Raw genomic sequence first — 13,832 nt, 5'->3', positions numbered from 1 at the left:
CTATGTTTATATTCTAGTAATATATATATATATATATATATATATATATATATATATATATATATATATATATATATATATTCTTTTTTTTTTTTTTTTTTTTAATATATTTTTATTGAGATTCAATTTTAGGCACATACACAATTTATGGTAATGAGATCTACACAGACAGATACTCTCCATAAATACAATCTGAAATACATAACAGAGAAAGGAACCGCACAAGGTAAACAAAAAAAGTTTCAGTGAGACTGCATATGAATAGAGTTAGATAATCATTGTGCCATATAAACTGTATGCCCTCTAAATGTTTTATGAGGCCACTCTTGGGCCCCCCAGGATAACATTATGATGCGACAGAGGGTATTAATGGACAAAAGGAGGCCACTTTTGGACCTCCAATGGAGAATCTCATTTTTTAATTTTTTATAACACAGAACGTAAAACTGAAATAGTTAATACACTATTCTTTAGTACATGAGTATATATGAAGTGAAAAGAAAAAAAACTTTCCTCTGGGATAAAACAAACAAGAACATCATCATACTACAGATATGAGGTTTAGGAATTTCTGTGAAACGTGTGATAAAAACTCACCCCCCTCTAAAATTTTCTGAAGGGAATAATAAATCAGTACCCGTTAATACATCGCTAATCATCATTATGGATTGAACTGGAATGGTCTATTATTCTAAATTGATATTGGAATACGTGTAGTATACCTTCGTGATAACTAGGACAGACCCAATTTTAAAGTTAAGCTGAGGACTATCAGGCATTGCGATTATGTGGGGAATCAAAATATGCATTAATGTGGTGAAACACTTTGCTAGCTATAAGCCTTCACTCGTACCTCTCATTTCATCTCATGCAAGTCGGGCCATCCCGCCACCCCGGCCGTAGGTAGCGGGACTACCCCAACCACCTTAACATCATAGTGAGGGGTCAACTTTCCCTCTGAAACCTGGTCCCTAGATAGCTCAGATGTCAATTCTCCTCTGTAAGGGGTCACAGCACAGTTAGAGGATTGGGTACTGCCTTATATCAATGTAAAAATTATAAATAAGTGCCGTATAAAGCCAAAGTTGATAAGTATATCACTGTCATTGTAGGCATTAATGGGCAGATTAATATTCATGTCAAGGGCCATAATTTAAGAATATAAAAATGTTGAGCTTTTCCTATCTATGACTCTAGACAAAGATAGCTATAGGCAAGAGATATATGCCTTCAATTAGAGTAGCAGTTAGGTAATTTTGAAGCAACTCAAACATACTAACAAATAAACCATGATCTCTGTAAACAGGCAATAGTATGCATGTAGGGATACCTGAAACATCACCTAGTAATATATTTCACTAGCATCTATAATAATTATAGAGTGTGTTAAAGTAACAGGTAATGTGTACATTTGAGAACATTATCCCTGATGATAATGACAGGTAACTTATTGCACTTATGTTCATAAAAGGTTATGAGATAACATAAGAACTGCGCCAGAGGAGCCCACAGTTTCATTTGCTCAATGCTGGAAGGAACTGAAACTATATGTTATAGCACTATATGATTCGAACTATACATTAATAGGGACAATAGTCTATATTAATTTTTAAAATGAATTGTGATAGTTACACATTAACAATATTCAACCTTTAAGAAAAAAAAAAAAAACAGAAACAAGAGACATGTGGCTCCCATACTGGTAAAGTCAAGGGTTTAACCGGTAATTTGCAGAGAGAAAGGGAAAGTTGAGTACTACAAAAAGCAATGTGTCAGGTTGATTCCTCATGCCAGTTTGCACCACTCCCCTCTTGTGAAGCAGGTTCTTATATTGTTGCGGGGTGTAAGGTAAAGAGAGCGTCTCTGTACAGGCAAACATATTGTAACCGCAAATGTAGACTGCCTGAACTCCTGCAAGTGACTAAATGAGTAGTTATTACTGCCTAAATGGTGAAGACAATAACAAAGTAATAAGGCAGTCTCCCCCACCTCCAGCTTAGTTGCCGTCATTAGGGTGTAGTTAAAATCAAAGTATGAATGGTCAGTAAGAGTACCTTTGTCCACCAGATGTGATGAAATATATTTTGAGCTCAGATGGTAGGCGAGTGGTTAACAGCATCTGTCCGCCGATTACAGTAGAATCACTGCAATATGCAAACTGCTGATATCCGTCAGCAATGGCATAGTCATTAACCCACTCCTATCCTTGTGATCTGGTTGCAGGCCGTGCCAAAAAGGCTGCTCAATGGATGGAGTTGCACATAGAAAGTAGCCCTTAGCAAATTCAAAGGAGCCACTTTGCAAATGACGAAATTGCCCCTGATGGAATCCAGCACCTCCTTAAACGGTCTCTCAGTGAGGGCCCATCTGTCAGGCTGTAGGGACCTTTTAGTAGAAGCTAGGATGAGGGGGATTCCGTTCTTACAGTCTCCATGAAATGCAGGAGTCTGCGCCTCTCGTGCCTCTGAATGCTGTGTAAAAACTGTGTTGGTGAAATCGGCTTTCAGATCCGCGGTAGCTGCAGTCCGTTCGAGGTGAGATTCTCTCCCCATATCCATATTTACTCCAGTATCATGCGGGAACAAGTAGGTTTTCTCAGTACTGGGAGGATGACATGTAAGTAGAGGCTCAGTCGATGGCAATGTCCGTTTTATAAAGGGTTTGCAAACATCTCTCAGTGAGTCCCATTCAGTACTTATCACGAGCCAAAGTTTTGAGAAGTGAGCGTCTAGAAGTGCTCCAACCTCTTGTAAAAGAAGTTCCACCTCCGCCATTTTAAAAGACCTCAGGTCAGTGTACGAAGCTGTTGTGCCGCTCTGATGAGGGTGTAACTGGAACCATTCACTAGCAGAGTGAACCTTACACCTTTCAGCCAAGATGTGTGGGGTGAGGTAGGGGGAATATTGTAGGCACAGAAACTTGAAGCAGCATCAATTATCTGCTCAGTAACCCGGTTTCCCGGGGGGGGATAATATGCGGCAGCCTAAACATCACAGATTGTAGACCACTCTTTAGCGACCTGCAGGTTTTATGTTCCGTCGGCTTATAAGATTTATGCAGGGTTACTTCCAACCTTAGCCGTTGTTCTATTCAGGTCTGTAGGCAATATAAGCGATCCAATGTACCGCATGGCCACTCTCCATGTTGCTGTGCTGAGAAGCAAATGCTGGACGCCCGATCCACGGTCAGAAATCAATACTGTAGTAGCTGAAAGCAATATAGTTCAACTTGTGGGTGTTTTCAAATAAAAAATATCTCTATGTACTGTAAAACCCCACTTATTAAGACTTAAAGTGAAGAGCTCAGGCACCACACGTCCAGCCGCCTCAGCTATCGGCTCCGCCCCCTATATATATATATTCTTATATATATATATAGTTTTTTACTATTATCATTTTCAGCATTGCGGTTACTTACTTATGTCCACATTTTAGATTTTTTAGGGTTTTATTTATAGTTTTATAATTGTTGCTATTATCATATTTCTAGATTTAGGCCTGTTTTTTTTGTCGAGACATTACAAGCACTACCATATCACCTATTATATTGGAACTGAGGAAGTGCCCCTAAGGGCGTGGTGTGTCCACTGAGTACACACCACTCTCTCCATACATACTATAAACTAAGAACTAAATACCGGCTAATTAATTATAGATCAAGTGCATTACCATTGGTACCGCTTAGCTTATATTGACATAATGGTTCAAAGTAAATGGGCGAACAGAGGCTTATACCGCACCACAGACAGAATTTGTAATGGAAACTTCTTCACATTTGAACAATACAGCGAGCTAGACCCCACATGTCAGAAATATCTGATTTCATTATTTCTTTCTAATGACAAGGTGAGTCCACGGATCATCATCAATTACTGTTGGGAATATCACTCCTGGCCAGCATTAGGAGGCAAAGAGCACCACAGCAGAGCTGTTAAAGTGATGGTAAACTCTCCCCTTTTTAAAATCAGATCTGGAATGTAAGCGCTATTTTAGATGGGGTTTTATTCATCATGTGCAATGAAGATGCGCTACAACTTAGTTTTTAATATAGATATGAAATTCAAATATCCCACGTTACACCACCCACTTCAAAAGTCAATTTTCCTGTCAGCTAAATGATTGAATTACTCTCCAATCAATGCTCTAGCTACAACAAAAGTGCCATATGGGGAGAGTGCTGATTGGACAACAATTCAATCTGTTAGCTCACAGAAAATTTTACTTTTGAAGTGGGCGGAGGAGCATGCAGTATTTGAATTTCATATCTATATTAAAAAGCATGTTATACTGCATCTTCATTACAGCTAATGAATTAAACTTCATCTAAAATAGCGCTTACATTCCAGATCTGATTTTAAAAAGGAGAGAGTTTACCATCACTTTAAGTATCACTTCCCTTCCTACACGCCCGAGTCATTCTCTTTGCCTCTAGTACAAGGAAGAGGTGAAGTAATGAGGTGCCCTGATTAAGATTCTTCTATCAAGATTTTTTTATTTTGAAGTCTGGGCAAGATTGCTCTGGCCTTCCATCACAATTTGGGTCTAGCTGTACTCCATGTTAGTCTCTTCAGCAAGGCTGTGGTGGCTTTAAAGCAGTTAGGAACTTGTAAAGTGGGTTTTGCTGCATTTTCCTAACATGTTGCTGCCCTGGTATAGAAAGCCTGAGTAAGCTTACTCTGTCTTTCTTTTTACACAGGTCTCTGTGAGGAGCGGCATCCTCTCAAACTTTGTGAGTCGTCTGACTGCCGGACGGCTAGACTGTAGGCCTTTTCTTCTTCTGGGGCTAGAAGGCTGGCACTGAAGGGGTTAAAGGGTCCTCTCCTGTTAGTGGGACAAATCTTGAGGGATACTTAGGCAGTATGCAGGCACATTAACATGAGACTTGGAAACTAGGGGTTAATCTCTTTCATAGTAAAGAAGGGGTTAACCTCCTTGTGGCTTAAATCTAATTTGATTTTGTTTGATTTTTATCTGTATTTGGACTTCTTCTAATAATGAAGAGAGCGCATAGGGCACCATTTCTAAGGAACTGCAAACACATTGCCTTATGTGAAGCAATGTCGCTGAGTTGAGGTATCCTATTCCACTTGTTTAGGACGCAGTGTAATGCATGTTATTTGTTTCCTAAGATATGGTGAGTCCACGGAATCATCAATTACTAGTGGGAATATCACTCCTGCCCAGCAGAAGGAGGCAAAGAGCACTACAGCAAAGCTGCTATATATGTCACTTCCCTTACCCATAACCCCCAGTCATTCTCTTTGCTTGTATCATTTGCAAGGAGGGGTAAAGATAGGTGTCTGATTCTTCAATCAAGACTTTATTTTTTAAGCAGAGCAAGTTTGCTCTGGTTTTCTTTGGGGTTTAGCCGTAGTCCATGTCAGTCTCTTCAGTAGTGCAAGTGGTGGCTTTAAAGCATTTGGGAACTTTTGGATATAATCCCCACTGGGCCTCACAAGTAATTTCATGCTGCCCTTGTTTGAAAGTTTGAGTAAGTTTACTCAGCCTTTTCTTTTTTCCACAGGAAGCCCCTCTCATGCCAAGTGAGCTGTCCTGCTGCCGGACAGATTTTTGAGGTAAGTGCCTATTTCTTTCCCTGTTTTGATATAGGAGAATTTGGCACTTTGACAGTTAATTCTGTCTAAATATACAATCAGCCTTCTAGGTTAACGGTTTATTGTATCGCAGTTTTGCAGTTTTGTATAGCAGTTTTGGGATGTTTGGCTCAGTTTATTATGTTTTCACTTTGGTGTACATGTTTTTCTTCTATAAGGTTAGACGAGTTCACGGATTCATCCTTTACTTGTGGGATATTATCCTCCTACTAACAGGAAGTGGCAAAGAGCACCACAGCAGAGCTGTCTATATAGCTCCTCCCTTAGCTCCACCCCCAGTCATTCTCTTTGCCTACTCTAAGTACTAGGAAGGGTAAAGTGAAAGAGGTGATAAAATATTAGTTTTTAATTTCTTCAACAATGGGGCACACCAGAATTGGATCTGATGGTGTCTCGTCAGAACGCCAAACTTCCTTGTTAAGGGTCCAGGTCAAGGGATCCTCAGGCAGTACTGATAGATGCTCTAGCAGTACCCTGGTCGTTCAACCTGGCTTATGTGTTTCCACCATTTCCTCTCCTTCCTCGTTTGATTGCCAGAATCAAACAGGAGAGAGCTTCAATGATTTTGATAGCACCTGTGTGGCCACGCAGGACTTGGTATGCAGACCTGGGGGACATGTCATCTCTTCCACCATGGACTCTGCCACTGAGACAGGACCTTCTGATTCAAGGTCCGTTCCAGCATCCAAATCTAGTTTCTCTGCGGCTGACTGCTAGGAGATTGAACGCTTGATCTTATCCAAGCGGGGTTTCTCGGAGTCGGTCATAGATACCTTGATTCAGGCTCGAACGCCTGTCACCAGGAAAATTTATCATAAGATATGGCGTAAATATCTTTATTGGTGCGAATCCAAAGGCTACTCATGGAGTAAGATCAGGATTCCTAGGATTTTGTCCTTTCTCCAAGAAGGATTGGAGAAGGGGCTATCAGCTAGTTCCTTAAAGGGACAGATATCTGCTTTATCAATTCTACTGCACAAACATCTGGCAGATGTTCTAGACGTTCAGTCGTTCTGTCAGGCTTTAGTTAGAATCAAGCCTGTGTTTAAACCTGTTGCTCCTCCATGGAGTTTGAATTTAGTTCTTAAAGTTCTTCAAGGGGTTCCGTTTGAACCTATGCATTCCATAGATATTAAGCTTCTATCTTGGAAAGTTCTGTTTTTAGTTGCTATATCTTCGGCTCGAAGAGTTTCTGAACTATCTGCATTGCAATGCGACTCGCTTTATCTTGTTTTCCATGCTGATAAGGTGGTTTTGCGTACCAAACCTGGATTCCTTCCTAAGGTGGTTACTAATAGGAATATCAATCAGGAAATTTTTGTTCCTTCTCTGTGTCCTAATCCTTCTCAGAAGGAGCGTCTGTTGTACAACTTAGACGTGGTTCGTGCTTTGAAGTTTTACTTGCAAGCGACCAAAGATTTCCGTCAAACATCTTCTTTGTTTGTTGTCTATTCTGGAAAACGTAGAGGTCAAAAAGCTACGGCTACCTCTCTTGCCTTTTGGCTGAAAAGCATCATCCGTTTGGCATACGAGACTGCTGGACAGCAGCCTCCTGAAAGAATTACAGCTCACTGTACTAGAGCGGTGGCTTCCACATGGGCTTTTAAAAATGATGCTTCTGTTGAACATATTTGTAAGGCTGCGACTTGGTCTTTGCTTCATACCTTTTACAAATTTGATACCTTTGCTTCTTCGGAGGCTATTTTTGGGAGAAAAGTTCTTCAAGCAGTGGTGCCTTCTGTTTAACCATCTGTCTTGTCCTTTCCCTTTCATCCGTGTCCTGTAGCTTTGGTATTGTATCCCACAAGTAAAGGATGAATCCGTGGACTCGTCTTACCTTATAGAAGAAAAATAAATTTATGCTTACCTGATAAATTAATTTCTTCTATGGTAAGACGAGTCCACGGCCCGCCCTGTCATTTTAAGACAGATTATATTTTTTTGATTTAAACTCAGTCACCTCTGCACTTTGTAGTTTCTCCTTTTTCTTCCTGTACCTTCGGTCGAATGACTGGGGGGGTGGAGCTAAGGGAGGAGCTATATAGACAGCTCTGCTGTGGTGCTCTTTGCCACTTCCTGTTAGTAGGAGGATAATATCCCACAAGTAAAGGATGAATCCGTGGACTTGTCTTACCATAGAAGAAATTAATTTATCAGGTAAGCATAAATTTACTTTTTGTTTGTGTATTAATGGCTACTGGGAGGTTTATTAGGCCATGCCCGCAATAGGTGGGTTTATCTGAGATAGCAAGGATGTTTTTGGCGCCCTTTTAGCCGTTTCCTGTTGTTCCTGGATGTTGCAGCTCTGTTGCATAGCTCCTCAGAGGTGGTTCAGCGTTCTCTCTGGTGCAGCTGTGTGGGGGTCCGGATCATTTTCTGACTTTGTTTCCGGCAGCAAGGAGGTCAGGTAGGCATCACAGCAGAGCTTGCTGAGGTGTGGAGGTTGTCTGTTGTTTTTTTGTGGGCTCTTTTTATATTTAAGTTTCTGTCTGAATTTCAGGGACTATAACGTTTGTCTCTGTTTGCATTCATTTTGTGAAAAATTGTTGCTGCAGGATTTATTGTGCAGTTTAAGGATTTTCTAGTTTAAAAAAAATAAAAATGTGTGTTTAAAATTTAAAGGGACAGTAATTTTTTTTTTTCTTTCATTAAAATTCTGATTTCAACTTAGAATTTTTTATTGATTAAGGTTTTTCCCTTTTGAATAAGATGGCCCAAGAGGCCCTGCAAGCTGTTGCTTGTTCTCTATGTTTATATAGCTAGCCACTGTGCAGCTACGACGTCTGTGCTTAGAGCTCTGAGCACAGACCCAGTTAAAATAAGATACCCTAACCTAAATTATAGTGCAACATCCAAGGTAAGAGAAGCTAATTGGGACTTGGAGAACTTGTTACTCAACTTTTGGAGAAGAAGGAGGAGAGAGAGTGGGTCTCCACTAGCCAACAAGTACCGTAAGCCTGATCTGACATTATCATCTCGTCCAAAAGCACTACAGCTAACATAACCCTGCAGGTTAGAGCACTCCGGGATCCGCTCTGGAGGGGTAGAGAAGTTGTGGTGAAGTATCGGAGCAGGCTCAGAGAGATCCGTTAACTGGTAGTTGGAGCGCCGCCATATTTGGCCCTGCGGAGAGAGTAGAACAGCCACATACTACAGACAGCTGCCAGTGGATGATCTAGGGGATGCCTGGAGCCACAGGTCCGGATAGTAAAGGTGGCATTGGAGTAAGCAAACGGCGACAACGAACCCGGAGCCCAACACTTACGGAGACAGAGGAGAGGCTGAGTTAGAAGTGGGGCCGGGTAAAATTACTAACACCGTATTATTAATACCGTTATTGAGCCAGTCAGAGTTGGATCTGGCAACCACCTCGCTTCATCCTGGCGAGTACAGATTGACTGGTGGGATTCAAGAGAGGCTGCAGTTTTAAGGTGCGAAAGCAGTACGGAGCCTATAAACAGAGGGCCCACATGTTCGCTAACTTCAAGAAAGAACCGGATAGCTGAAAGTCTGATCCGGCCTCTGAGCGAGGGATACCATCTAGTATGTGACCTGCTGGAACCCACACAGGCAGGAGAGGCCGCAACTAGCGCTCACAGTTTGCAAAGGCATTGAATTTGCAGGCTCCAGTGGGTAAGCTGGCATTACATCGCGACCCTGAGCGCAGTAAGTGAGCAGTTTACATTACTATTGTGACAGGGAAGGCAACCCTGGTGACTGTAGGAACTTTTGTCATAGCTGGAAAGCAATATCATAATTACAGCCCACAGCCCTAATAATAGAGCAAATTGAAGATTGTATCTGTAGAGGCCTCAAAGAGACTTTAATAATAAAGGGGCAGGCCCAATCAGCAGTAAAAGTTAATGATCAAGTTAGCAATGCAGTGAGAGGTTAAAGGCTACACTAGTCTGACTCCATATGGCCACTACACCAAGGAATAAGTTGAGAATATAACATTGCCAGCAAAAGGGATCAGAAGAGACCAAGAATCTCAAAGTGAACTGTATTACTCTCATGTGGGAGGTTAGACCTCTCTGGAATATCAGACCACAGCTGAAACTTTAGAAAGGCACCCCTAGAACAAAAGGGAGCTAGTTCTCACCTACCCCCTCCATTTCCCACTGTCCTAAGTGGCAGTGGGTCATATTCCTGCAACCCTTTCCCGGCTTGGTCCAGAGGTGACATGTTCCCCTAGGGGGGGGGTGAGACAGGCATAACTAAGCAAGCTTGGGTGAAAGCACACCAGCAGTATATAGAAAAATATTTTGTCTCTTTATCTACTCACTGGTTCAACATATAATTTAGACAAGATGATGTGCTTTTCTGCCTAAATGTGACCTAGGGGGTCGAAGGGGGGAACACCATGCAACAGTGTAAAGCAGAGCTTTCCAAACTTTTCATGTTGGTGACACACTTTTTAGACCTACATCATTTCACAACACAGTAATTCAGTTTTACTAGCAAACAGGAGGTTAAACTAACTTGTTTTAAGAGATACGGACACATACATAAATGATATAATAACAAAATGTATTTACAAGTAACAGTATGTTGTCAGGGTGCTAGGAATCAGACTGAGACGAGAAGTGCAAAAATAATCACACCTTTATTAATAACAAAAAATAATAAAAAGTCCACAATTCAAATAACAAGCCAGGAGTCAAAACCAGAGCTGGTAGTCAGACGAGCCGAGTCAGGAGCCAAAGAGAATAGTCAGACGAGCCGGAATCAGGAACAAGGAAAACAGCAGAGTCAGGAACAAGCCAGGGATCAGGAACCAGGAAGGACGTCAGGCAGCCAGGTAATACACAGGAACTCTCACAAACAGGTCTGAGACAACGCAAAGGCAAAGCATACTGAACAGAGGCCCTTTAAATAAGTGATGACATCACAATTCTGAGACTGCATCCTGTCTCGCACACATGATGCACACCAGTCTGGCCTTAAAAGGAAGTGCAGGGAATGAGCAGCATCCCCCACAATGCACCATAGTCAGCAAGAGAGGTGAGTAAAATGGCTGCCAGCAGCACATGGCAAACAAAACAGGGAAAAAACCCTGACATATGTACAGTATGTGCAAGAATTAAAAAATGTTTAATATCACCAATTGCTACTCACTATTTTAATGGGATGTATGAGGTTGATGGGATAAACACAGTTTCTGAAGATTTGGTGGAATATTAGATAAAGACACTCGCATTTCATCATCAAGCATTTTTAAGCTTCCAATCCTATCCATATATCAAGAGCAGGAGCAGCAATGCACTACTGGGAGCTAGCTGCAAAAAAAAAACAACTTTAACTTCTGACTGCAGCTCAGCTTTTAAGCTGCCACCCTTAGAGCTCTGCCAGTCTGACTGACTAGTGCCCACGCTGCCACTCACTGACTATACATGCACAAGCTGATTGAGGAGACTACACGTGCAGTCAGGAGCCATTGTACAGCCAAAGACGCCAATGGGAATAGTTTCAGTTCCTGCTGAGCTGCACCAATAGATTAAGATGATCTGTGACCCACTAGGTATCAATCACGTGTCAACCATGTGATATGCGTAGCAGGCAGGCGGAAAGTCAGAAACCAAAAAAAAAAAAGTTTAATTCCAAACAATTTGTGTTGAAGCAGGGACACACCTATACACTGCTGATGACACACTAGTGTGGAAAGCACTGGTGTAGAGGAAGGCCTATTGTTGTATAGATCTTAGAGAGCACGTACCAAATGGAGGTGTGTGGGAAGCTGAGTCATCATGGCACACTCTAATAAGAACAAACAGAGGCAATTAGATGGCTTAAAGGGGACTGTAGCAGACCATTTTCATAGCAAAGCTGCCACAGATATAGAGGGCTCAGAAGATGTCGAGGGACTCATTGCACAGCTTCCAGGACCACCCAGCTGGTAGCCCATCTGGATTATCAAGGCAAATAGATAGTGATAACTCAGTGATAGAATCTGTCACAGCTCTGTCCTCTAAAATGGATAGCCACTATGCTTCACTAAAGAGCGACATCAAAACCTCTGTGTCAGAATTAAAAAGAGACATCAGTGCTCTGGGATAGAGAACACAATCAATTGAACGGCGACAAGAAGACCTGTCAGTTGACCATGCTAACTTATTATCTTACTCGCAAAACCTGGCTGAACAGATATCTGATCTAGAAACGAAGTTGGCAGATCTTCAGGACAGATCTCGCAGTAATTATGTGAGAGTCAGGGGGATCTCGGAGGAGATCTCGCTGGTGGAGCTTCCTAATTTCCTGATGGGCCAATATATAGCTCTCCTGGGGACTTGCCATAATGGCTAGAGCTCACAAAGCTCTGACCTAAAATCGCATCCCAGGATCAACCAAGAGATGTGATTATCAGATTTCACTTTTAAAGAAAAGCTCATCAGAGCGGCCTTCAGCACATAAACTCTCCCGGACCACTACGCCAATATCCAGATATTTCAAGATCTATCAGCGCATATGCTATCAAAGAGAAGATCCTTTATGCCGGTGACACAGTCCTTACGGAAACCAGGAATCAAGTACCGATGGGGATTCCCTGTTAAACTATTCTTCCAATACGACAACAAGTTGCATATCATCTCCGATCTGGAGTAGGGCCTTAACTTGCTGAAAAAGCTGAATCTGGACACATACAATTCTGCACAAGCTTCACCTAGAGAGACTGCAAATAGTCTATGTGCTGCAGCCCCAGCCTGGGATCCTTTGCCTAAAAGAAGCTTTACATCGGTTAAAAGAAAAGAAGAGGTACCTGGACATATTTAATCTAAAGTGTGTTGAGAGAAGTACTCTCCCAGCTCTACGGATAAGGTAATATAATATAGAATAGTAATTGCTTATATAGTGGGTATCAAGGGCTATGTGGTTACCCACTAACAAGAAGAAGGGCGGTGAAACCACCTACAGTATCTCACAAAAGTGAGTACACCCCTCACATTTTTGTAAATATTTTATTATATATTTTCATGTGACAACACTGAAGAAATGACACTTAGCTACAGTGTAAAGTAGTGAATGTACAGCCTGTATAAAGTGTACATTTGCTGTCCCCTCAAAATAACTCAACACACAGCCATTAATGTCTAAACCGTTGGCAACAAAAGTGAGTACACCCCTAAGTGCAAATGTCCAAATTGGGCCCAATTAGCCATTTTCCCTCCCGGTGTCATGTGACTTATTAATGTTAAAAGGTCTCAGGTGTGAATAGGGAGCAGGTGTGTTAAATTTGGTGTTATCACTCTCACACTCTCTCATACTGGTCACTGGAAGTTCAACATGCCACCTCATGGCAAAGAACGCTCTGAGAATTTGAAAAAAATAATTGTTACTCTACAAAAAGATGGCCTTGGCTATAAGAAGATTGCCCTGAAACTGAGCTGCAGCATTGTGGGCAAGACCATACAGCAGTTTCACAGGACAGGTTCCACTCAGAACAGGCCTCACCATGGTTGACCAAAGAAGTTGAGTGCACGTGCTCAGCATCATATCCAGAGGTTGTCTTTGGGAAATAGACGTATGAGTGCTGCCAGCATTGCTGCAGAGGTTGAAGGGGTGGGGGGTAAGCCTGTCAGTCCTCAGACTATACACAGCACATTGCATCAAATTGGTCTGCATGGCTGTCGTCCCAGAAGGAAGCCTCTTCTAAAGATGACGCAGAAGAAAGCCTGCAAACAGTTTGCTGAAGACAAGCAGACTAAGGACATGGATTACTGGAACCATGTCCTGTGGTCCAATGAGGCCAAGATAAACTTATTTGGTTCAGATGGTGTCAAGCGTGTCAACCAGGTGAGAAGTACAAAGACAAGTGTACATTGTAGCAAAGTGTCATTTCCAGACCTAAACCCTATTGAGGTAGGTGGGGGAGCGCAAGGTCCGTGATGTCGTCATGGAGGAGTAGAAGGGAACTCCAGTGGCAACCTGTGAAGCTCTGGTGAACTCCATGTCCAAGAGGATTAAGGCAGTGCTGGAAAATAATGGTGTCCACACAAAGTCATGACACTTTGGACCCAATTTGGAAATTTCCACTTAGGGGTGTACTCACTTTTGTTGCCAAAGGTTTAGACATTAATGGCTGTGTGTTGAGTTATGTTGAGGGGACAGCAAATTTACACTGTTATACAGGCTGTACACTCACTACTTTACATTGTAGCAAAGTGTCATTTCTTCAGTGTTGTCACATGAAAAGAAATAATAAAATATTTACAAAAATGTG

This window comes from Bombina bombina, chromosome 1 (genome assembly GCF_027579735.1).
Source record: "Bombina bombina isolate aBomBom1 chromosome 1, aBomBom1.pri, whole genome shotgun sequence".
Classification (NCBI taxonomy): Eukaryota; Metazoa; Chordata; class Amphibia; order Anura; family Bombinatoridae; genus Bombina; species Bombina bombina.
This window is presented reverse-complemented; position numbering follows the sequence as displayed.